The sequence below is a fragment of the Notamacropus eugenii genome, chromosome 4 (assembly GCF_028372415.1).
Source record: "Notamacropus eugenii isolate mMacEug1 chromosome 4, mMacEug1.pri_v2, whole genome shotgun sequence".
NCBI classification, from domain to species: Eukaryota; Metazoa; Chordata; class Mammalia; order Diprotodontia; family Macropodidae; genus Notamacropus; species Notamacropus eugenii.
Genome location: NC_092875.1, coordinates 237254202 through 237280734, shown reverse-complemented (window position 1 = coordinate 237280734; position 26533 = coordinate 237254202). Strand labels below are relative to the sequence as shown.

The window sequence follows — 26533 nt, the reverse complement described above, 5'->3', positions numbered from 1 at the left end:
AGGAATATTTTTTTTAAAGAAGAAAAAGAAAGAAAAGCTCAGTCCCTAAACTGAACAAAGCCTCTGCTATACCTATATGTTATATTCTTTTCTATTTTACCTCAAATAGAACCTTTCCATAGTTAATAAAATAATTGACATCAGTTTACAAAGTCTTTTTCTTTATAACAAAGATGTAAGGTAACTAACACAGGGTTATTCCTATTTTAAAGGTGAAGAAACTTAGGTCTAGAGAGGTTAAGTGATTTCCTACAATTATAAAATTAGGAAGCATCTTCTTCCACAGCTCTTTTTCCCATAATAAAACTTAAACAGTAATTAATTCATATGTATCTTAATAACTACATTTTAAAAACATAAAAAGTATAAAACAAATATATATAAATCACATGTAGATGTATAATAGATTATCAAAATTTAAAAGTGTAAAAGTAGCTTACTATTTATCTAAACCTTATTTCTTGCCAAATACCAGATTTTTTCCTAGGCAAATTATTTTGGGAGATTTGTTGACACAAGGTTATTGTGTTCAATTATTTCTGATTCTTCCTTGCTCCAATCTACTTTTCTATTTTTTAACAGAACTAACTAGTTTTGATGATTATCATTTTATAATACAGTTTGAAGTTTAGATTGAAGTCTAGAAGTCATTCCTAACCCCCACCTTATATCTTAGAGATATAAGATTTTCCTCAGAGGGCTGGCTTTAGCAACATATCAGAAATTTTGGCATACTGTCTCATTATTATCATTGTCATTCACAATGTTATTATTTTTATGATTTGTTCTTTAATGTGCTTACTGCTTAGGATTTCATCAGTCCAATTTATGTATGTCTTTTCATTGTGCTCCCAGAATTGAACACTTTTTAATGCACTGTATTCTATTGATGCTTTTTTACATTTATTTGCAATTCTCTGTGCCTTATATGATCTCTTTTGTAACGGCTCTATGTGTTACTAAAAAAATTTTTAATGTTCCCATTCATTAGAAGCAGATCATATGCCAGCTATAGCAAGGGGATGAATTCTTAAGCAAGTAAGGAATGGAGGCAATTAGAAAATAGTTAATTTTGATGCTATGAAATCCAATTAATCAAATCAATTGATCATCTGACAAAATTAATGAATCTAGGATAAGGGGGGAAGAGGAAAACTAGAAAAAATCACTCATAAAGGTCTGATATCTAAGTGATAGAGATAGTAAGATCAAAAGTCACTTCTCAATACATAAACTGTCAAAGGATAAGAACAAACAATTCTTGAAAGAACTATTGATTATTGACACCTATATGAAATTGTTAACAACTATATGCTACAAATCATTAATAAGAGAAATGAACATTAAAACAACCCTGATGCGTTACCTCACACCCAGGAAACTGACAAGGATGACAAAAGATTGAAATTGGACTGGGGATATTATGGAAAAACAAGCAGATTAATGAATCTTTATTGGGGGAATTATTAATTGGTCTCAACATTCTGGAAAAGCAATTCGGAATTATGCATAAACAGTAGTGAAAATGACCACATATTCTGATCTAAAGACTCCATTATCCCTCCAAGGAAGGCAATGAAAGAGAAAGGTATGGTAGCATTTAAAAATGAAAATCAAAGTAGAAACTTTTCATTGATTGTGAAATGGATAAAAAAAATTCTGGCACATCAATCAATCAACATTTATAAAGCCCTACCATATACCAGGCACTGTGCTAAGCACTGGGGATACAAACAGTGCAAAAGACAGTCCCTGCCCTCAAGGAACTTACCATCTAATGGGGGAGCATATGAAGGTAATGGAAAATTATTGTACAGTAAGAAACAAGGAAAATACTGAATACTGAAAAGCATTAACTGACGCAAAGTGAAGTAAACTGAGCAAGGAAAACATTAAATACAATGACAACCACCAAATAATAAAAACAGAATGCTACAAAATTATGAGTCAAGCTTGGTCCCAAGGAAGAGAAATGAGGATACATTTCCATTTGGTTCATTGTAGAAGTGAGGAATCAGGGATTTGGAGCACTGCATATAATGAATATCACCCTTTATCAATATATTGATTGATTTTGCCAAACTTTTTTCATCTTTTTTTTTTATTCTTTTATTTAAGGGATGATTCTCTGTAATGGAATGGGCGAAAGAATACAGTGGGAGGTATAGGTGGTATAAAAACAAAGGACAGTAGTACTAAATTTTAAATTGCTCCATCTTAACTGTGACCTATGGACAGACTTGGATTGCGGTCTTACAACCAAATGAGGAGCTTTGACTCGGGATGCTCATCCAGAAATCTTCCCCAAAAGCATCTCTGAGTGGTGATCATGCTATTCAGTTTATAAAGCCTGACCTACTGCATCACAATTTGTTTTGCTGATACCTTATTTCCTATATTTCTTTCACATGCAAGAACACTTCTGTAACAAAAATACATAGCCTTTACACTTAGTTCAATAAATTAATAACATTCCAAACATGAATCATTTGGTTGGAACAATCTATTCTCGGCAAAAAGTGGTGGTATTTTCAGGAAGATATACAATGAAATTAAAATAAAACAGATTTATTCTTGAGTCAAGCCTTAACAAGGAACCTTCATTATTTTACTTCCAAAGAATCTGTTAGAAAATCAGACCTACTCATAAAGACAAATTAACATAAAACCACATTTAAGAGACAATTGCAAATTATTTCTGTTGCCACTTTAAAAAAAAATTAACAACTTTTAAGTCTCTCCCTACTCCAAAACATCCCCTACACAGCTGCCAAGATGATTTTCCTAAAGCATAGTCTTGATCATGTCACAAATCTCCCTGCTTAACTCCTATGATGCATTATTATTTCTAAGTGTCAAATCCAAAACTTCTCTATTTAGCATTTAAACCTCTTTATAACCTAGCTTGATCCTACCTTTCCAGGTTTACTATATAGCGTTTCTGGGTCACAAAAGCAAAAATCCCCACAACCTCTGCAAAACAGAAACTATATACCTGAGATAAAGCAACTTTCTCAGATGTCTCCATGCTCTAGGTCACTCAGAATCCAAAAGAAGGTTGAAAAGCAAAAACAAACAAGAACTCAGGAACTGACACTAACTGTGAGCTCAGCCATCACAACTCTTCCATCTTCCACACCATCAACAAGGCTGTACTTTGCAGACCCAAGGACACAAAACCCACCCCATGACACCCCTATACCCCCTCCCCTTTTTTAGTGCCATAGAGCCCTAGAACTTAGTTAGGCCTCAATGGCCTGCTTGGCCAGAGCCTTTCAGAAACAAAAACTTGCTGGGACTGCGACTTAAAAGCACTAGAGCCGCAAATCTCTGAACTGCTGGTGCTAGGGAAAGCAGGCTCAGAACTGTCTGTGCCAGGTTTGAGAACTGAGGAACAGAGGGAGTGGGACCACCGGGATACAACACAGTGAATGTGAGATGCTGTACAGTACTCCAGTAAACCTAACAAGAGCATAACATTCAGCTAGGGCCAGTTCTGACCACTCAAATGTGAGTTAGGGCAGAGACCAAGGCTGGTTGCTATGAATTTCCCTGTATAGGAGAAGGCTGAGATGCTCTGAGATCCAGCCCTCAAGGAAACCATGGTCAGAAGGGAGGGAGTCAGAAAGTGAGTGATAAGAAAAATAATGGGAAAAAGATGGAAAGTGCTAAAGATTTCAGAAAGAAGAAAATTCAAAGGCTTTGAACGTAAATAGATAAATCAACAGGGAAAATGGGTAATATCAGAAGGAAATATATCCTCTAGATATAGTAAATGAGTTCAGGCATCTACGAATAATAATTGCAAAATAAAGGATAATTTTCCACACTTGATGAGATAGAGGACCCTGTGGAATTTGAGGATGTAGAAACATAACATATTATTCTGAGTGATTTAAAAGAGAAATGGGAATTATGAAAGCAGAATTTATGTCCTGAACAGCAAAAATAATGAGAAGAGAAAAACTTGAATCTGCAACAGCAACCTTCACCAAAGAAACAAAAGGGATAACAAAAAATTAGGAATGCAAAACACAGAAGTGAAGGACAACCCGAGAGGTTGCAAACTGCAAAAAACAATTACATTAAAAGAAAATATGCACACTATGCTAGCAAAATATACTGAACTGGAAGGCAGGATGTCAAGAGACAACCTAAAGATCAGCAGTCTTCCAAAAGAACATAAAAAACAAAAAATATTGACACCATAATGAGCTTCCCAAAACTTCTAAACGTGGAAAATAAAATTCCAATTGAAAGAATTCACAAATCTGCCAGGAAATAAAACAAAAAGAAAAAACCCAAGGCTCAAAGTTTATTATACATTATTCCCTTTCATATGCTTTACACTTCAGCCTAATCGGCCTTTTTACTGTTCCTCATACATGACATTCCATCAAACCATCATGGTTCCTTCAAATAGTCTGCCTGCCTTACCTGGAATTTATTCTCTGTTCTCCTCTGCCTTCAAGAATCTTTTGTTTCCATCAAACTTAAACTCAAGTATCGCTTCTTATAGACGGCTCTTCTTTCTTCCCAAATGCTAGTTTCCCTGAAATTATAGATGCATAAACTTTTTCCCACCAAAAAAAATGTAATCTCTTTGAAAGCAAGGAGTGTTTCATTTTTTTCTATATCCCCAGTGTCACATAGACAGTAATGCACCTAATAAATGCTAGATGACTGACTGAGTCATTCATAGTTTTAGACTAGCCTCATTCTTTTCTCCACTCCAATGGCTAATAATAATAGCTAGCACTTATGCAGAGCTATAAGATTTATAAGGCACTATATAGATATTCTCTAATTTGATCCTCACAACAACCCTGTGAGATAGAGGCTATTATTATCCCCATTTAACAGATGACGAAACTGAGGCTGAGAAAGATTAAGCGACTTGTCCTGGGTTATACAACTAATGAGTGTCCAAGGTAGGCTTTGAACTCCAAATCCAGTTCTTGGGCATCACTCACCATTGGTGAAAGAGACAAAGCAACAAGATACGCTATCAGAACTTTTTAATTCTATCCAACAAAGAACATTTGAGTAATGAAAATGATGGAAACTTTTGGGAGGGGGAAAAAAAGTACATCTTCAAATTCTTGAAAGAAACTGTCTCAAGGCATAAACTCTAGACATCAAGAAATTAGATTTTAAAATAAAGCAGAGAAAGCAGTATGATTCCATGACGGAAAATCTAAAAGGGAATCAGGTGGGGATGGGTGAGAGGCTTCAAAAAATCAAATTCTCACAATATATCCACAAATAATACCCCTGAGGGAAAAAAATGGGGAAATATCAATGGAAACTACAGCAAGAAGTTTGCAGTGGGATCTTCATTTCTCAAAGTTCAAGCAAAGGTTTGGAAGGAAGTACACATAACCAAAGACGATAAATAAGAACACAAAATTATAACAAGCAAGTGAGAGAGGCTAAAGGCCATGATGATCTGACTCTTGTATAAAAATGTTAAGGGTGTCAAAAAAAAAAAAAGCCTTTACTTCACTTGCACAAACATCTATTAAGTATCAGCTGTGCTGGGCATGACTCTCCCGTCTTCTCCATGCCTGTCTCCCAAGCCTTGGGTCTACCATTTCCAGAATAATTTCACTGTACACATGGTCCCTACCAGACTCTAGGAGATTCCATGATTCTAGAGACTACATCATAGCTAACTAGATAGCAGGGAGAGGATTACACCTCTGTTTTCTCCCTTCAAACATTACCAACAGGGAAATGACTCCCGAGATAGTTAAGGAAAGCTCCACCTATCACTCAAGCTATTCGTTCCCTGAAGCTTTTCCCTGGAAATTCCCAACTGAAAGCATTCTCTCTTCTTTCTCCTTAAATTTGCCTTAATTTCATCTTCTCCTCCCTCCTCCCCAAATATCCAGGTACTGTTTTGATGTGCACAACATCTCAAATTCACCCCATTTCTCTCCACTCCCACAGTCACAGTCCTAATTTGGGTCCTCTCTGCACTATTTATTGCAAAAGCCCTACCAACCGGTCTCCCTCTCCACACCATCCTCCACAGAGCTGCCAAACTGGTTTTATTTTTCCTAAACTGGAGGCTGGCTAATAGTAACCCATTCAATAAACTCCAGGTGCTATCACCTGCAGAATCAAATATAAACCCCTTTGCTTTTCCAAGCTTCTCATACCTGGTCCCAACTTACCTTTACAGTCACATTACACATTACTCTTCCCACTTCTCATCCCTTATGAAACAGTCACATGGCCTTCTTACTGTTCTTTATATACGACACTCTACCAACATCTTCCTATTTTTGAACTACCATACCTGTAATTCATTCTCACTTTTCTTCTTAAAATGGCTAATTTCCTTCAAGACTCAATTAAAATGAATTTTCTACATGAAGTCTTTCATGATTCATCTAGCTACTAGTGCATCACTACCCTCCTCCCCAATTATACTGTCTCCACTGAGTATTTATTTCATACATACATACACGTACATATGTAATGTTAATTAGAGTTAAAGATCCTCCCTGCCTATTAATAGGCCTCAAGTGGAGCCCATTAAGGGAAACTTGATTAGGGGAGGCTTGTTTTGTAGGAAGGTCCACACCTTTTGTTAATTTCTAATGAGGCACTGGGTTATGAATCCTGATGCCCTCTGGCTCTAAAAACTGTACTTATAATCTAAGTTGAGGTTTTGCTTTGGGGCTTACTCTTTGGAAGAAAGTTTGCGAGCCAGATGAATCTTTGCTTAGCCATTAAGGAGCCCCCAGGCTTTGAAAATCCAGATGTTGGTGCTTCTCTCTCTGGTAACTGTACGTATATAATGGCCAGACAGTTGAATCTGTCTGTTGTTCTGTGATGTAGGTATTGCTTATGGTCAGACAGTTAGAAGTCCTGTCTGTTGGTCTTTATTTCTCTGCTTGTATTTTCTGTATATATCTATATATCTATATATAACACGTGTGTATGCATTTTTTTCATCCCAATAGAATGTAAGCTTAAGGGCAAGGACAGTTTCACTTTTGTATTTGTACATCCAGGGCCTACCATGGAGTACGCATTCATTGATTTATTTATAATAAGGCATACCTATGAGATCTGAAGATGGCATAAACTTAAAGAGACAGCTAATATTTTAGAAAACAGAATTAGGATTCAAAATTTTCTCAAAAGGTCAAAACCAAACAAAATCTAACAGAGATAAAATGTAAAGTCTTATATCTAGGTTTAAAAATTAAATTTTCAAGTATATTATAGAGAGCACCTGTCTTAACAGCCATTTGCATAGATATGTTTTAAAGATAATTCCCAACTCAAAGTGAACCAAGACTGTGACAAAATATTGGCTAGAGACTGGCCCTATGATTTTTATGAGTATAAGGAACTGCCAGTGAGGAAAAGCCTTCTACTAATGCAAGCTGGCATCTTCTTGCAACTTCTAATATTACAGTATGTGAGAGCACTGAAAGGTTGAGTTATTTGTCCAGGATCAGTCATATATAGCTTGTACATGTCAGTGACACTTGAATCAAAATCTTCCTGACTACTGTGTCATGGCTTAAATCTTAATGTAGACTCAAGATAAATTAGTAGAATAAAATCCAGATTAAGGGGAGTAAACAGTACACAGTACTCTTCTCTGGTCAAACTACAGATTCTAGTCCAAAATCCATGTTTCATTCTTTAAACCACACATTGGGATGGCCATTTGTAACAAGTTTGTCTAAGAGTGGGTAACCAGGGTGGTGAAGGAGCCAGAAAACTATCACAAGAGAAAGAGCTGAAGAAAGTGGAAATGTTTCACTTTTAGAGAAAAAAAGTTTTAAGACCAATGGGTAGGAAGTTACAGGGAGGCAGAGACCCTTTACATGAACAGGAGTCAGAACTGCCCAACAGTGGAAACAGCTGCTATGTTAAGTAGTGAATGGAAGTACTGAAGCAACAAGTGGAAGACTATATATGAGGAATGTATAAGGCATTCTGTACTTGGTGAAGAGGCAGAACTAGATGACCTCAAAGGTCCCTTCCCACTCAAATATTCTATGATAACTAGAAACTGACTTTAATTAGGTGTTAAGGGATTTTTTTAAAGTGGAAAAAAATTAGCATTCAACTTGCTTTGGGAAAAATCTCAAGCAAAAACTTTCTTAAAATTCCCCTCCCTACCCAAATAAGGCAACATAAAAGGGTAACAATTTCCAGTAATGCATTGCCACCTCTTACAGATCAAAGCATAAACAGGACAATTATGTCAAATATATTTTCTTTCTCTAGTCAAACTAAACTGAAGCTGTCCCTGAAGGAAGTCAGGATATTACCCAGAGGTAAAACAAATTCTCACTAGTTAAAGAAGTCATTAACAGTCAAGTGCTGTTTCTGAACTTGGGAATGAATCAAATGAATTAAGCCACAGCAGATCAACATATTAAAATGAAAGCAAGAGACAACAACCAGCGACTGCAATCTATCATCTTTCACAATGGACACATTCAGCTCTGTGGCCTCTCCCTCTTCCAAGCACATATTTGAAAAATGGTGCTAATAAAGAAAACCATCCTGGCTTTCTGCCACTGATATAGATCATAACATAATAACAAAACAACAATCTAATTGACTGTGCATGAGGTAGCTCTACAATATCACATTTCAAAGAAAGATAATTAAAGCAAAAAGGGATATGCCTATCTGTGTGATGGTAGCCATATGTGCATTCTATTCATTATTTGTAATAAGCATCCATCCCTGTTACACTGAGTAGGTATTGTGCCTGATGAGGCAAGAAGGCTTCAGTTTAAGCAGATGTGATTAAACAAAAGGCGTGATAAATATTAGGAATATTTGGTGCCTGATTTCAGTATAGAACATATTGAGCAGGTACTCAAGAGTTGTTTAATAATTCATTTCCCTTTAGTCATTCAGAATGTCTTTCATAACACCATGATCAGGCAGATTCTTCAAAAAATAAAAATGCATGCATGCATAAAGCCCTGACAGCCTTCCTTCCCATTTTTCTTTACAGAGGTGAAAAAGTCAAGGCAAAGGAGGACTGTCTTTTAAGGTAATAAAATTACCTTTATTATTAAGGTAATAAAAATGAGATTTTTGGTGGGATTATCAGTACAGCAAAACCTCACAAATTAAGGGGAAAATCCATCTGAATGTGTGAAGAGTATGACAGTACATTTTAAACAAAATTGAAATGTTACTGACAATTGTATGTAATTAAAACCAGAATAGCAGTAGGCCTGATGTGGATTCTCACACACTACATCTCCAAATAACCTGTCAATAACCATTTTGTCGTTGCTGCTGAGTTATTTCAGTCATGTCCAATTCTACATGACCCCACGTCAGGTTTTCTTGGCAAAGATATCGGAATGATTTACCATTTCCTCTTCCAGCTCATTTTATAGATGAGGCAACAGAGGCAAGCAGGGTAAAGTGACTTCCCCAGGATCACACAGCTAGTAAATGTCTGAGGATGGATTTGAACTCATGAATATGAGTCTTCCCGATTCAAAGCTAAGTGTTCTATTCCCTGCGCCACCTAGAGATTCAAAAGAGGAAAGAGGACATGTTTCTGGCTGGTTTAGAATCCAGGACCTTTTTCTACCTGCTAGGTCAAAGTGACAACTACTACACTATGTGTGTCAGGCACTGTGCTAAGCACCCAGGAATAAAAAGAAAAGCAAAAGATATCCCTGCTCTCCAAGAGTTCGTAATCTAATGGAGGAATACATTATAAGAAACTGAAGAAGGTGGCAGGTGGAAGGGAGAAATGAAGGGAAGAAGGCCTGATGAAGTCCAAAGGATGGCAGCCAGGTGGGAAATGAAAAGATGGCTTCCCCAAGCATCCTTCTTAAATGAAGGATCTGGGAAGGGCTCTCTAGCATCCATCCTGTCCAATTAGGAAGGGGGGAGGGGCCTCAGAGCAAAGGGCAGGAAGGAAGTGTGTGACTTTTAGAGTGATAAGATTGCTGAGAGCATGACAAAGTCCAGAGGAATGCAGTCAGTGGGAAATAGCACACTGGTATTCTTAATTAGCTTATCAATTATATGTAAAGTGATGCTTCTACAATACTTGAAAATACTCTGTTCCCTTGGATAGTTTAAAGACTCCTCCTACAATCTTATATAAACCAATTGGTAGAATTTGTTTTTTAAAAAAGGAAATGCTAAACAAAGGTAAATATCAGCTCTCACTATCACCTAAATTATTCTATTATAGCTAAGTAGAATGCTAAACACTGATTTTCCTCTATGTGAAACATTTCTATTAATTAACCCTAATATCTATGAGCTGTATTGGGTTAGTTATCCTCATTTTGGGAGCTGAAAAAAAAACCTATAATCAAATATCAAGTTAGCAAGAAGGCTGGAATTCAAGCCATCACGGAATGTCTCGACCTTTGCCACTGGCTTACAGTGTACAAAATAACTCTTACTAATTCTGGATGTTTTTTGTAACATGATATAGATACTATTAACCTCTATTCTTTTCATTCCACCCTGATGATGCTTTCTTTGTGCCCTACTTGCTAAGATAAGCCATCTGAATCATCTGGACTTCTTTTATAAGAAGGGGAAAAAAAAATCAGACCAAAAATAACTCTGCACCAGACTCCTCTGTGTGAGCAGTGATGCAAGCTCTGAATCACCTTCACCAATCCTCTGGACCCTAAGCCACGTATATGCAGCAAGTCATCATTTGAACTTCCAAGTCACACATCAGTCCTCCAGATCCCAAGCCATTTATACATGGGGTAAGTCATCATTTGAACTTCCAGGTTAGAAAAGCAAACAATATAGGAAAAAAACACTTATGAAAGAAGCCAGGATCAAATTGTATACCATCTTAGGGAAGGGGTGGTGACGAAGGGAAGGAGAAAAATTTGAGATTCAAAAATGTTTTCAAATGAAAATGTTAAAATTTGTCTTTACATGTAGTTGGAAAAAATAAAATATTAAAAAATAAAAAGAAGTCATGTCACTGACCTCACATATATGCAAAAATCCTTACATGTCCAGCAGCTGAAAGTATTCCTCTCCTTTCCCTTTACCCATTGCAGAACTCCAGTTTCTCTATTTAAACTTACCTGTCCCTCCTCATCCACAGTATCAATCATGTATTCCATCAGTTCACATATGGAACCTCTCTTCAGTCAATCTACCAACATGTATTTATTAAGCATTTATATAAGCCAGGCACTATACTAGGCACTGAGAATATAAAAGCAAAAATTTAAAAAAAAAATCCCTGCTCATGAAGAACTTACATTCAAACAGAGATAAGAATGTGCAAACACATACATGGAGTCAAGATAAAAATAATAAGTACAAATAAATACAAAGTAGTTAAAGACAAGGTCATTTGGGAGGCAGAGCACCAGCAGTTGGGGAGATAAGGAAAGCCTTCATGTAGAAGATGGTGTCTCTTGAAAGAGATTATATTAGGTAATGGAGTGAGAAGGAAGTGGATTTCCGGCATGTAGTACAGCCAATGCAGTCACAGAGATGGGAGAACATGAAAAAAGCTATTTTGGATGGATACCAGAGTGTGGAATAATTTCCCATGTGGCTCGAAAGATACACTGGAAACCAGGTAATAAAGGGTTTTAAAAGCTAAAGAGTTTATATTTTTATCCTAGAGACAATAGAGAATCATTGAAATGACTGAGAATAGGAGTGGCATGGTCAAGTCTGTGCTTTCTGAAAATGACTTTGGCAGAGGTGTACAGGATGGACTTAAGCAGGAGAGGCCTGAGGGAAGGAGACCAATTAGGAGTCTGTTGCGATAATCTAGGAAGAAAGTGATTAGTAACTAAACTAAGGTGGCAGCTCTGAGAAGAGAGCAGGATCTAGATGTCAGAGATATCATGGAAGTAGATATGGCAACATTTGGCCATAGGATGGACATGTACAGTAAGAAAGAATGAGGATACGCTGAGGTTATGAACTTGGCAAATTAGAAGGATCAGGGTGCCTTCTACAGAAATAGGAAGATTTAGAAAATGGAAGTTTTCAAGGGAAAAAAATTAGTTCAGTGCAGGATATTTTAAGTTTGAGATGTCTCTGAGACATCCAGTTAGAAATGTCTAACTGACAACTGGTGACTAGGGACTGAAGTTCGTGAGAGACCAGGGCTAAAGATGCCATGGGATGATGGTCAAACCCATGGAAGCTGATGAGGTTACAGATATGAGGTTACAGAGGGCTTGGGACAGAACCTTGGAGAATACTACTACTACCAGGACATGGCATATATTAGAAGCCAGACAAAGAAATGGAAAAGAAGTGAGTGGTCAGACAGATAAGAGGGGAATCAGGAACAAACAGCATGATAACTCGGAGAAGAAAAGTTAAGCTAGGAAGAGGATGGTCAGCAGTACCTAATGTAACAGATAGGCCTAAAATTAGTATGACTCCCTCACTCGGAATTTAATTAAGAAGCACATTTGCCTTTTTTAGATTTTGAGGGGGTTAGGCATTTCATGTTTTTTTTCATTTTTTCATTTTTTTCAATAAGCCCCCCAGGATGTCTGTGGGGAGACAGAATAAAATTGCTACATTTTTCTCATGTAAAGCTTTGCCACAGAAACTATGGTTTCTGTGTAGATAGAGCAAACCAAAAATCCTGAGTAGCTAGATAATAGGTATTATCTTGCTGCCTGTAGTTGCTAGATGTCTCATTTAATTTTTGCATCTTTTCCATGAAAAATGTTTTTCAAGTCAAGAACTTCTAAAAATTCTTGGGCGCTCAATTTTTGGAAGATGGCTTCTTTCCCCTTTTATTATGAATGCAACCTTCAACTGTCTGACTTGAAATTGCCCTTACATCACTACTACATAATTTAAAATTCCCATAAGGGTTCTTCATGAAATCATTAAAGTGAAACTAAAAAGAAACAAAATGGAGGCTCTTTTATTTTCATTTGGTCATCTGGTAGATAAATCAGTTACTTAAGCCTTCCTGATAATGTAAGATACACAATCCACTTTCTTCTGACTGTGTGACTCAGACAATAAAATTGAAATAATCCCTCATCTATCCATTAATCTTAATGCTAAACCTGTTTAATGCTTCAAAGTTTAAAATATAATCTCACTACTACACTTCAAGTCCACTTAAAAATATGAAGCTTAAGCAGGAAAATTTATGTGGTGCCAAAGTACAAAGTATGTATGGGATGGCAGATTTCACAGAACATTAACTTCTCTGCAACATTCTTGTTAGAGAGACTGAAAAGTAGCTGAAACTAACAGTAGTTCACACCTACATGACCCCTTATAATTTATCAAGTCCTTCCTTGAAAATAATCTAGAACATAAAGACAGAGGAAACAGTTATCATTCTCATTGTATATACTAGAAAACTCGGATTTAATTACTGCTCATGGTCACACAACTGAATTGGAAGAATCAGATCTCAAACCCAAGCCTTCTTACTCCAAGTCTAGCATTTAGAAATACCACACATAAAATAGTATTATTCTCAAGTGTTAGGTATATCTTTTTCCCTCTTAAGAGGACCCAGATAACATTCCAAGAAAACAATCCCAAAGTAACAATTTTACTACCTTATTTGATTTACCAATTGCATTCCTCCAGGGCCAAAAACATTTGTCAATAAAGCTTTAGAAATCAGTTCCAGCCAACAGTTAACAACAAGAAAGGGGATGGATGAGTGGGGGTGCAGTCAGGAAAAGGGAAAGCTGTAATACAGAGCTATGGCTTCAGGAGTGAAAAGAAAATGTATGGTGAAATAATCCCTAACCCCATCGCAATTAAGATCACAACTCCTGACCTCATCTGATTGTGCCAACCAAAAAGAATTCACATCCCAAATCCATGCTGTTGGGGAAACAATCTGGTGCAATGTAAAGAGGGAGGAACATGGAGGCCTGAACTTGAGTCATGGGATTCTGCCAGTTAAGTCTCTAAGCCTCGATAAAGTGAAGGGGTTGAACTAGATGACTTCCAAGGTCCCTTTAAATCTTAGATTTTTGATGCTATGATCCTAAATCTTAAATAGTCTATTCTAATACACTGGCCTTACAATTCCTTTTTCAACTTCAGAATCTATCCCTTTTTAGACTTTACTGCTTCACTAAACTTGTATCATGAGCACAGAAAGTGATCTGAGGGCTGGAGGATAACAATTTCCTAATTTTCAAGTCTGAACACTATTGATTATGGAACTTGACTTGAATTCCTAGAAAAATTCTACAACTTTTGCATAAGAGATGCTTTATGAACATCTGGAAAAGGAAGTGATCATCAGAGCCAACATCAAAATTAGATCATGACACACTAAGCTGATTTCCTTTTTTGACAGGTTCGCTAAACTGATAGGCAAGAAAACATCATCATTATACTTCATTGGTGGTGATGTTCAGTCATGTCCGACTCTTAGTGATCTCATTTGGGATGTTCTTGACAAAGATTAACTAGAGTGGTTTGTCCTTTCCTTCTTCAGCTCATTTTACAGATGTGAAACTGAAGCAAACAGAGTCAAGTGATTTGCCCAGGGACACAAAAGTATCTGAGTAAGTATCTGAGGCCAGATTTGAATTCAGAAAGGTAAATCTTCCTGACTCCAGGCCTAGCACTATGTCCACTGCACCTTCTCCTAGATTTTAAAAATTCATATAGAAAAGATGGAAAGATATTGGCTAGAAAATAGTTCCCTTAGATAAATTGTGAACTAACAGAATTTCTAGATCCAAATGAAAAATAATTAAAGGTTCCATGACAACTTGGAAGATCATCCAATAAGTATCTCAGGTATCAATGCCTGGCCCTGGGTTTTTCAACATTCATATCAAAGACTTTGATAAAAGCATAAATGCCATGCTTATGAAATATGCAAATGATATGAAACTTAAAAAGACAGCAACCACCACATTACAGAGAAAAGGATCCAAAAAGATGTCACCAAGTAAGAACATTGGACCAAATTTATTAAGAGAACTTTTAAGAAGAATAAATAAAAACTGTAACTTAGTTTAAAAAAATTCTTTTTAATTTGCTTTTTTCAATGAACAAGTATGTATATCATCTCCCTCTAGCAGGATTCCCTCCCCCATTAGAAAAGCAAAAACATGAACAGAGGTCTGACAGGTAATTTCTTCCTTTTTTCCCTAATTTATTTAGGATGTAGTTCTGCATCATGTATTGTAAAAGCAAGAACCCTGACACACATGGGAGGGACTGCTGCACAGGTTCTTAGGTCTGATTCTCTAAAAGGAAAGCAACTTTTAAGGGGTCAAGAATCACTTTAATCAAGCACATATATCATTTACTTAGTTCAGAGAGAAAAGTCAGCACCCTGAACTTCATAGAAAACACAAACAGATCAACCAACAAACAGGGATTCCAAATCATACATAGTTACCAGAGAGAGAAGCATCAACATCTGGATTTTCCAACCCTGGGGGCTCCTTAGTGGCTGCCCAGAATCTCATTTGGCCAAGTAAACATTTCCAATGAGTAAGCCCCAAAGTAAAACCTCACCTCAGAGTACTTGTACATTTTTCAAAGTCAGAGGGCATCACAACCCTAGAGAACCAGTACATTAGAAATTTAAAAAAGGTGTGGGCCTCCCCTAATCAAACTTTCCTTAATGGGCAGGCCCATCAATGGGTGGGGAAGATCTTTAACTCTCTGATTAACACTGATTAGTATTACATGTATCCATTTCAAGTTTATGCAGTGAAAGATATTGGTGTGCACCTAGCTTCTGCCAAACTGCTTTCCAATTTTCCCAGAAGTTTTTGTAAAAAAGTGAGTAATTTTATCTTAATAGTTTAGGTCTTTAGGTTTAAGCAAATATTAGGCCACTGTATACCTTTGTTTCTGGTATGCTGAATACCTAATCTGTTCCACTAATCAACCTCTATGTTTCTTAACTAATACTATACTGTTTTAATGATTACTGATTTGTTGTATAGTCTGAAATCTGGGGCTGCTAGGCAGTCTTACCACTTTTTTTCATTATTTGCCATGAGATTCTTGACTTTTTGTTCCTCCAGATGAATTTTATTACTTTTTCTAAATCTTTAAAGTAATCATTTGGTAGTTTAATTTGTATGGTGGTATTGAATAAATTAATATTCTCATTTTTATTAGACTGGCTTAGCCTACCCATAAGAAATTAATATTTCTCCAAATATTTTAGATGTCTTCACTTTCATAAACAGTCCCAATAACTTCCCCTACTCCTTTTTCAGTTTCCTTTTCTGTGTTGTCTTCCTCCATGAGAATGAGAGTTTCTAAAGGGCAAAGACTGTCATGCTTTTTTATGTTTTTATTCTCAGTCCTTAGCACAGTGTCTGCCACATGTAGGTGTTTAATAAATGTTTACTGACTGGTTGCAGTTGTAGTCATATAGTTCATAGGTATAACATGTTAGGTTGACTCTTAAGTATATTATAAATTTTGTAGACATTTTAAAGGTCTTGTTGCTGAGTTTTATTGATAATATACAATAATTCTAATGACTTATGTGACTTTGTTCAATAATGTGGAACTTTACTAAAGTTATTTTTGAATTAATTTTAGGTGATTCTCTTAGAATTCTACAAGTACACTTCATGTCATTTGGAGAAAGTAATATGCCTAAAGAACATAAAACTATGCTAAAAGTCTACAAAACTGTGCATAGCCTTTGACCCAGCAATACCACTTCTCGGTCTGTATCCCAAAAACATTATAAAAAGCGAAAAGGATCAACATGTACAAAAACATTTATAGCATCCCTTTTTGTGGTAGCAAAGAATTGGAAATCGAGGGGATGTACATCAATTGGGGAATGGATGAACAAGTTGTGGTAAATGAACAAAATGGAATACTACTGCACAAGAAATGATGAGCAGCTGGACTTCAGAAAAACCTGGAAAGGCTTACCATGAACTGATGCTGAGTGAACAGAACCAGAACATTGTACACAGTAATAACAACATGGTGGGATGACCAACTTTGATAGACCTTAGCTCTTCTTGGCAATGAAATGATCTAAGATAATTTCAAAAGACCCATAATGGAAAATTCTATGCACATCCAGAAAAAGAACTATGAGTCTGAATGCAAACCAAAGCACACTATTTTCTCTTTGTTTCTCATGCTTTTTCCCGTTTGTTTTGATTTTTCTTTCACAATATGATTAACATGGAAATATGTTTAATAGGATTGTACACCATGTATAGCCTATATCAGATTACAAGCCATCTTGGGAAGGGGGGAGGGAAGAAAGGGAAGAGGGAAAATTTAGAACTCAAAATCTTATAAAAGTGAATTGCTGAAAACTAAAAATAAATAATTTTGTGAAAAAGAAAAAAAGGAATAATTTTGTTTCTTCTTTGTCTAGCTCTCAATCTTTTTTGTGATCTCATTACTAGTTTCCAATTCTAACTATTTTAAGTAGTAATGTTTTCAGTGGACCTCCTTATTTTTATCCCTGGTCTATCCCAGAAAATCCTCTACTTTTACTCCATTACAAATGATGGTGGCCCTTAATTATAGATTTATACTAATTACCATCTTTAAGGGAAAGTTTATTTATTACTGTACTTTCTAGTGCTTTTAACAGAAACAGGTATTATATTTTGTTACAAGTTTTTTCTGCCTAGTCATATGATTTTGTTCTTGTTATTAAGAGTCAATTATGTTTATAGTTTTCCTAATGTTAAACCAAGTTTGCATTCCTGATAAAAATCCAACCTGAGGGAGGAGGAGAATAGGAAGCTCTCTATGTTGTAACAGTACTCAGCCAAGGAACTGAGAAACAGAGGGAACTGAGGCAGGATGCCAACAGGTATGTGGATCCACCAGGCTTTCCTGAAGCACACAAGAATGGAATTCAGTTGGGATCATTTCTTTTCACCCTAAGAAGTCACCTGGGACACAGACTGAGGCAGGTGAAATGTAACTTGCCTAGAAGAGAAGGCTGAGACAGCTTGGGGTCTAACCACCAAGGTAACCACCATCAAAGGAGGAATCAAAGTAAATAATAGGTCAGTATAAACAACAAATGGCAGGCAAAGTTCTCAGTAGGAAGAAAACTCAGCAAATAAACCCATGGGGAAGATATTCATAACACAAGGGAACATGGCAAAATGAACAAAATAAGTCCAGACATCTATAAATAAATATTGCAAGACAAAGGAAAATGAATCAAAACCTGATGAAGCAGAAGACCCTGTGGATTACCTAAAAAAAAAAAAAAAAAAAAAAAGCACAGAACTACAGCAGGATGTTCATGAATTGTTCAAGAGAATGAGGACTGTGAAAGCAAAATTTATGGACTACAAAGCAGAAATAACTGTCAAAACAGAAAAAATGGAATCCACAGTGGCAAACCTAGAAACAGAAACAAGAACAACTGATTAAAAATGCAAATACACAGACAAGGACACTTGGAAAGAAGAGAAAGAAACGCATAGAATAGAATAGAAAGATATTCAAAAGGAAATCCAGAAAAAAAGAAGACAGCTTTAAAACTAGCATGTTTAATTTACTATATTCCTTGAAGAAAAATCCAAGTTAAATGTAACTGTTTAAAAGACTAATCTCATTAACCATAAATCTGGAAGTCCTATCTTTTAGGTTTTTTTATTTCTTTTTTATGATTTAGGTTTTTTTTGTGTGTTTTTTCTGATTTAACTTTTCATATTTCAGTCTTTTATTTCTGTGTACTTACTGTTGTATCTGGTATAACAGACTGATTTAAACTAATACCCATCATTCTGCTTTCCACTTTTCCCATAGTTCTTTGTCCAACATGTTCTCCCATAGTTTGTAACTCACTTGAGGTCTTTAAATAAAGGTTGCATTATAATAGTGTCGGAGAGGTAAAAAAGATGCCCCAGAGTTGTCTGTAATCCCAGGGACACATCTCTTAAGGAGATTTTGATAAGAGGAAGATGCCAATTTGGGACAGATGGACTTATGTTTCTCAAATTAGATACTCCACCTTGGGAGCAGGTTCCCCCTGGTGATTCTGAGAGGATTTCAGGTTGAAGAATGTTTTATGTGAAAAATCTTAGCACAGCACTTTCTACCTTTATTAAATCCAAAACACACACCCAAAACCACTAAGCATAACAGCATACAATTATAATATGCCATTGAAAATCAAACATATTTTGAAAGTGCCTTTATAAAAAAAATTAATGTATTTCAGTTTTAGAGATAGGTATCAGTGAAATCTCATGATATAATTATTTTATTTGTGATTTGGTAAAAATAAATATTATAATTGGTTAAAAATGAATCTTTGCCAGAAAAATCACACAGAAATTTTCTCTCTTGTACCTATATATAAGGTTCTCTTTAATGAGGACATTTACATTTCAAATAGATAAGTCCATCCTTTTTTCTAAACCATTTTCCACAAGTTCCTTATTCTAGATAACACTACAGGGAATTCTCCCACAATATATCAATTTAATTCACTGTACAACTTAATCCCCAGCATTACAGATTTAGAATCTTACCCTTTAAGATGATGACCACAGCAATCACTCATAAAAGCTGAAAGCTTGTGAATTGAGCATTTTTCTATTTTTACGTTCAAAGATGCTCTGTTCTCTTCACAAACAGGCAATTAAAACAGGATTTTGTAACTGAGATCACTAAATCGAATTTGATCATATTCTATCATGTTTTTAACACTTCAGAAATCTGAGAACCAAGGAAAAACTCAAAGGAATGTATAGATGTGTACCTATCTTTCCTTTTCCCTCTTTCTGTTTAGTAATTACTTAAGTTCAAATTGATAATTCAGAACTACCACATGACATACTAATAACAAGTTGGCAAAAGAGGTAATTCTCTGTCACATAAATACAATACCTAACACAAAAATAGACATTCTAATTTAAGAATGTTTAAGGAAGATTAGATGATGGAGGAATTATTTCACAACCATCCCTGTCCCCCAAAGGCTTGATGTTCATAAAATTTTACTTTACAGCATTCTAGCACTTCATATAAAAAATTCAATACATTTCATAGATGTAAATTGACTGAAATCGGTTTTACCAATTATATTAATTTTACAGATGGGTAAATTGAAGTGTCAGAAATGAATAACGTAACCCTGTAACAAAGTACAAAGGCAATGTCAGACTAATTTTAGAATCCCAAACATTCAGGGTATCAGTGATAAAAATCTGAATTTTAAATATGGTACTGGGATAAAGCTAAACTTTTCAAGAGGCAGCTAGGTGGTGCAATAGAGAGGTAGACATAAATCGAAGAAGACCTGGATTCAAATTTAGCCTCAGGCACCTACTAGCTGTGTAGCCTTGGGCAAGTCAATCACTGTCTGGCTCAGTTTCCTCAGTTGTAAAATGGGGCTCATAACAGTGTCTTCTTAACCAACAAATAACGTACAGCTTAGTGTTCTGTGTGAAACCGTAGAGTTCTTCTAATGACCCACACTTTGTAAGGAAGCCAAGATTTTTATTACCAACATCCTACTAATGTTACCGAATAGCAGTGAGACAGAACATAGCCGTCTCTGAAGAATTAAAAATTAGTTATCACACAGAGGGCAATGGTGAGACACACAGTGAGAGAACGAGCTGCCACACAGAAGAAATGAGGAACTCTAAAGAATAGGGGGAAAGGACGTTAAGGAAAGTTAAGGAAATGTATGGCAGGCAGAGAGGGTGCCCCACTGCTTGGCAAGAGATGACAGGGAGACAGCCAGCCAGAGGATTCCACTGATACCCTCAAGTAGTATATGAACTGACAGAAAGTTGAAGTGAGCAGAACCAGAATATTGTACATAGTAACAGCAACACTGTACGATGATCATCAGGAGCGACTCAGCGATTTTCAGCAATACGATGATCCAAGATACAAATGATACGATACAAATTATTCAAGATAATTCCAAAGGACTCATGATGAAAAATGGAATTCATCTCCAGGGAAAGAACTGATAAGAATCTGAAATGCGATCAAAATATACTATTTTTCACTTTGTTTTTTTTCTTTTGAGTCTGTGTCTTGTTTCACAACATGACTAATATGGCTATGTTATCTCACCCTAAGTGAGTACCTAAATAGACCTTGGTCTAAAGGGGCCAACTCTCCCGGTGCACCCAGGGCCATCCATCTCCAGTCACCCTGATGAATATTTGGTCACTGGATTCAGATGGCTCTGGAGGAGAAGTGAGGCTGGTGACCTGCACAGCCCTCCCTCACTCAAAACAAAGTCAAGTGCAAGTCATGTCATCATTTCTCTGACGGCATGGTCTTCTTGGCAACGAAGGACAAACACAGCAACAACAGAAACAACAATATGTCTAATATATTTTTCTTGATTAAACACATATAACCTATATCAAATTGCTTCCTATCTCAGGGAGGGAGGAAGTGAAGGGTGGAGAAAGAAAATTTGAAAATCAAAGTTTCTGATGAACATTGAAAACTGTCGTTACATGAAACTATGGAAAAATAAAATATTAAAAAAAAAAAGATGAGCACTTATCCTAATCTACCTTTAGCCTGAACTCCTACAACTACCTCAGACTCATTCCTAACTCCTCTCTTTTCCTGAACTCCTAATATCTAACCAATTGCTAAGTTTTCCTGATTCCATGTCTTCTTTTTACTCACAAGGACAGTACCCTAATTCTGGTCCTCATCACATCTCAGCTGAATTAACGTTCCAGCCTCTTCACTGATCTTCCTGTTTCTCATCTCTCCACTTTCCAACAAATCCTCTACACGTCACCGAATTAATACACTTCTCTCAGAGCACCATAATATTCCATTACATACATACACATCCCACAATGTGTGTGGACATTGCCCAGATGATGGGCAACTACCTTACACTTTTTGCCACCACAAAAAACAATGATATACATGTTTTTGGTGTGTAAAGAACATTTCATTTTGTTCTTGGCCTTTTTGGGTGCCTAGGATGACAAGGAAGAAGAGAAACTGAGTCCAAAGAACGTGAACGTTGTTAGTCCCAAGAAGAGAAACTGAGTCAATGAACATGTAGAGTGTCAGTTAATCTCTTCACATAAACTACAAATTGCTTTCCAGATTCACCATCAGGGCCCATTCTCTACACAACTCCTCCAACACTGACTATTCTCACCTTTATCATTGTTGATTTGCTAGGTGTCAGAAGAAATCATAGGGTTGTCTGGGTTTGCATTTCTCTCACCATTAGTGATTCGGAGAAGAAGACAGATATAGAGGAGCATACGTGAACTGATGCAAAGAAGTAAGCCAAGTTAGGAAAACAATAAACAATAACTATGATAACATAAATGGAAAGAAAAACCATACAGAAACTGAATGCTATGAAATAACTATAACCAAATTTGGTCCCAGAGAAAGGATATAAGAAGGCACTATCATCCCCAACCCACCCATGACTTCCTTGCAGAGGAAAGTAATTACAACAGAATGTCGGACTTTTTCCAGTATGCCAGCAAGTTTTGCAGAGCTTCCTCTTGTTTTTTCATTATAACAGTGGCTCTCTTGAGAAGGAGAGTTAGGAGAGAGACAGTGGGAAATATTGGTTAATATAGTAACAAAAGATTTCAACAAGAAAATATTTTACTAAAATTAACAGAAAAAAAGAAAATAAATGAGCATATTTATAGCACATGGTTAACCCTGTCACTCCTCTGCTCACAAATCTGCAGCAGCTCCCTATTCTTCTAGAACACAATACATATTAAGTCCTCAACCTACTGTTTAAAATCCTTCACAATTTGAATCCCACCTACTTTTCTAGGAGTATTTCATGCTATTCAAGGTCACAGGACTACTAGCTGGAAAGAATCTTAGAGATTCCTTAAAACAGTCTCCTCACTTCATAGATAAGGACACTGACACCCAGAAAGGTAAAGAGATTTGCCCAAAGTCACAAAGAGAGTTTGGTACCAAGGGCAGGGTTCAAACCCACATGCTCAGATTCCCAACTCCAATGCTTTGTCAACATATCCACATCATCAAGTTTCTCTTCTGCATGACTATCCCAAATAGGTGCCTCCTCTGGATAAGGGCTTTTCCTCATTCATTACATCAATAAGAATGAATGAATGCAAAAGCATTTACTAACCTTAAACAACAAAAGTCAGTCCCAGACTTCAAGAAGTTCACTTTCTAACAGGGGAAAGACAGCACACATAAAGGAATAGGGGGTAAGGAAAAGGTGACAGACGTCACAAGGATGGTGGCATCTGAATGAGGCACCCTCCGCCGAAGCAATGGAAGTGCTGATTTGACTGCCATTTACAGAACAAGAAGAGGAAAGAGGGGGAACACAGGGGCAGCTCATAGAAGGCATGGGATGTGATGGAGAAGATGGAGTTGTGGGATGCCTGGGATGGCTGAGCCAGCTAACTAGATGTAGGGAGCTCTCATCAATCAGCATGGCTCCAGGGTAGGAGTTGGAGATTCAGTTGGGCCTGTGCACAGTGGAAACAGTAAGCTGGAGGCAAATTTCTCACCACCAGATAGTGTGTGACATTAAATAATGACTGCATAGTAATGAGAGGCTTTTCTACATTTATTATACTTAGAAGTTTTCTTCCTTGATTTTTATTACATTTAATTAGGTCACATACTATTTGAAGCTATTTTCCTGTTTCATATTTATAGGGACTCTCTCCTGTGGGGAGCAACTGACTATTTAACAAGGGCTGACCTCAGACTAAAGCATCTCCTGAATATATTACATTTAAGGTATGCAGCATTTTATTAGTTTCTCTGTATTTGCTTCCAATTTTTTTATTGGCTCTACTGCTGTCTCTGCAATCTGCCACCACAGTCACAGCACTGTCCCAAATTTATGTTTCACAGATAGCATCCTGTGATTTTTCCTGGGATAATATTTTCATGGCACGGCTGTGTTTTAGAATTGACTTTTTGATGTCAGATATAGTCTCCTTGGCAAGCTCACCTGTTGTGTAAAGGAGGTAATGTTGGGATTTGAAAAGATTGGAAAGAGTTTGGAAGTCACTACAAGGAATGTTATAGAAAATCAGTAACAGATTGACAAAAAGTATGCACTGAGTGTATTATTGGGGGTGCAATTAAAGTTATTCAGCTTGAATCTGTAGTGGAACTAAATGCACTAGTACTGAAATTTTCTCCAGTACAACTTGCTAGCATGGGAACAGGAACAGAAAATATCAACTGGTGGGGTTTACCTAAGGTTGGAGACTGATGAGGTAGGTATGAGGGAAGGTCAAGAAATTAAAAGATTTGAAGGTAGTCCACAAACACTTTTGTTTTGAGAGAGCCTCTCTGAGATTCATAAGGTACATACATGACAGGCTTTGTTCTGGACACATCTCCTCTATCTGGCAGACCCCCTGTTCCTTCTTATTATCACTGTCCATTTCTGGAAACCTAGAAACCCTGGTTTCCTTTTAGACTCACCTCAAGCCCATCTCCACTGAGAGGACTTTCCTGGTCTTCCCCCACCCATCTAAGTCCCTAATTTGCTTCTCAAAGGTTCTGTGCATCTGCTACACATCCTTCTTATTCTGTACCTATATGCACATTGGAATATAAACTCTTTGAAGGCAGACAGGATTTTACTTTTGTCTTTGTACATACAGGAGGGGTTCAGCAAAGGCTGGTCAGATAGTGGATTTATTCCATAATTCTGTACTCAACCAATTCCACTCAACAATCCCAAGGGGTTCCCAGCTTGTGACAGAGGCAGGAAATTGAACAGTGAGCCCCAGTCCTTTACTGTAATACCTATTTCCTCCTGTTTCACTGCTGACCCAGTAAAGGGGGTGTCCTAGGATGCATTACCATGTGAACTATACATGTGCACCAACAACGTATCACCTATAATTTAAAATTTCCATGATGTGTAAAAGATAAAGGACACAGACTTCCCACCCATCAAACCAGGAGTGACAAGAGCTTAGCGTAACCCAGATGTGTTGATTCCAGATGGTGACCTCTCAAAAGACAATCATCTTCCCTTCAGAGACTAACAATCACTATACTCAAGGTTTCAGGAACCTCCCTGCTGACATCCTTGATTGACCTAACCCTCATCTGACTACCCCAGCCCAAACCAGGATGTCTGTGCTATTTGGAATCTCATATACTCCCAGATGTAAATCAAAGCATTGCTACTATGTAATAATGGCCTATTTGCATTTTTAAAAATTTATTTTATTTTCAATTCATGGAACAAAAAGTATTTTCATAACAGCACAATAAGGATGATTGCACAAGAAACTGCAAATCTACCATGATACATACATACAACCTGCTATTCCCTCCAAACAGAGTATGAAATTCTCATCTACATTTCTTTTTCTTTCTTCTCTTCTCTACTCCCTCCCACCGGGGGCAGCTAGGTGGTACAGTGGATAGAGCACCAGTGCAGGAGTCAGGAGGACCTGAGTTCAAATGTCACCTCAGACACTTGACACTCACTAGCTGTGTGACCTTGGGCAAGTCACTTAACCCCAACTGCCTCATCCTGGGCCATCTCCAGTCATCCTGATGAATATCTGGTCACTGGATTCAGATGGCTCTGGAGGACAAGTGAGGCTGGTGACCTGCACAGCCCTCCCTCACTCAAAAAAAAAAGTCAAGAGCAAGTCATGTCATCATTTCTCTGATGGCATGGTCTTCTTCAGCAACGAAGGACAAACACACTCCCTCTCACCCCACCCTAGAGATGGATACATTAGGTATATATGTATACATATTTCTATTTATCAGTTCTTTCTCTGGATGCAGATAGAGTCTTTCTTCATATGTCCTTTATTTTTAATTTGCTTATTTATAATAGTCAAAATGACTTAGTCACTCCAAGTCGTAGAAGTGGCTAGCCTATTTACATGTGGCTTTACTAGTTGGTCTGCCCTTTCTTTAAAGAAAGCCCTAAGCTCCTAAAATAGCTGAAAAAACTAGGAGAGCTACCAACAAGAGCATGGCTACAAAAAAATGACCACCAGGACCAGTCTAGGTACGAAGGAATGGAGCAAGCTGGGAGTACCATACAGATAAAAACAGGTAATCTTTCTGCATCAACCAAGAAAGCTTCATTCACTTACTCTGAAGATACTCTGAACTTGTACATGTGCTGAAAAATCAACATAGCCTCTGACCTACAGAGTCTATGGTTAGGAATAGCAAGGAGGCCAATGACAAAAATAAAGGCCCCATTCACACCAAAACATTTATGGCAGGGCTTTTTGTAATAGGAAAAACCGGAAACAAAGGAGATGACCTCATCGAGAGGGTAATGACACAGAAATGTGGTGGAAAGAAAGAAAAGGTGAATGTGATAATTAAAGAAAAGCATGGAAAGACATATGAACTGAGACCAAGTGAAGAAGGCAAACATATACAATGTATATAGTCACCAATTAAAAAAAAAACAAGAAAAATAAAATAATGCTGTGAAATTATAAAGAACAAGACTGGTGTGAAAGAAGACACATAAGACTGACACCTCAACTCCTTCCAATATTGCACATGTAAAATTTTTTCCATGTGTTAATCAGTTTTGCTAAATTTTTTTCTTTTCTCT

The 26533-nt window shown here is 36.9% G+C and overlaps 1 protein-coding gene and 1 long non-coding RNA gene across 4 annotated transcripts in view; one reads left to right on the top strand and one right to left on the bottom strand.

Moving 5' to 3' along the window:
• Positions 1–26533, bottom strand: part of L3MBTL4 (L3MBTL histone methyl-lysine binding protein 4) — a 511255-nt gene that overhangs the window by 409627 nt on the left and 75095 nt on the right. The window lies entirely within an intron of this gene.
• On the top strand, positions 11462–17322 carry LOC140501072 (uncharacterized). Its single transcript, XR_011966047.1, has 3 exons — positions 11462–11587; positions 14462–14531; positions 16546–17322. It is a non-coding gene; the product is annotated as an uncharacterized lncRNA (long non-coding RNA).